Here is a 593-nt window from a genome sequence, read left to right on the forward strand (position 1 = left end):
GTTAGAGTGAGTGTTATTGTGTGTGCGCGTGTTAAAGTGAGTGTTTGTGTGTTAAGAGTGTGAGTGAGTGAGTGAGAGTGAGTGAGAGTGTGTGTGAGGGAGTGAGTGTGTGTGTGTGTGTTAGAGTGAGTGTTAGTGTGTGTGCTGTGTGCGCGGTGAGTGTTTGTGTGTTAAGAGTGTGAGTGAGTGAGTGAGAGTGAGTGAGAGTGTGTGTTGTGTGTTAGGAGTGTGTGTGTGCGAGTGTGAGTGAGAGAGTGTGTGTGTGTGTGTGCGAGTGTGAGTGTGTGCGAGTGTGAGTGTGAGTGAGAGTGTGAGTGAGAGAGTGTGTGTGTGTGTGTGTGCGTGTGTGAGTGCGTGTGTGAGTGCGTGTGTGTGAGTGTGTGTGTGTATGCGTGAGTGAGAGTGTGTGTGTGTGTGTATGAGTGCGTGTGTGTGAGTATGAGTGCGTGTGTGTGTGAGTGTGTGAGAGAGTATGAGTGTGTGTGTGTGTGTGAGAGAGAGTATGAGTGTGTGTGTATGAGTGTGTGTGTGAGAGAGAGAGAGAGTGTGTGTGTGAGAGTGTGTGAGAGAGTGTGTGTGTGAGTGTGTGTGTG

This window comes from Sinocyclocheilus anshuiensis, unplaced genomic scaffold (assembly GCF_001515605.1).
Source record: "Sinocyclocheilus anshuiensis isolate Anshui unplaced genomic scaffold, SAMN03320099.WGS_v1.1 scaffold2237, whole genome shotgun sequence".
NCBI classification, from domain to species: Eukaryota; Metazoa; Chordata; class Actinopteri; order Cypriniformes; family Cyprinidae; genus Sinocyclocheilus; species Sinocyclocheilus anshuiensis.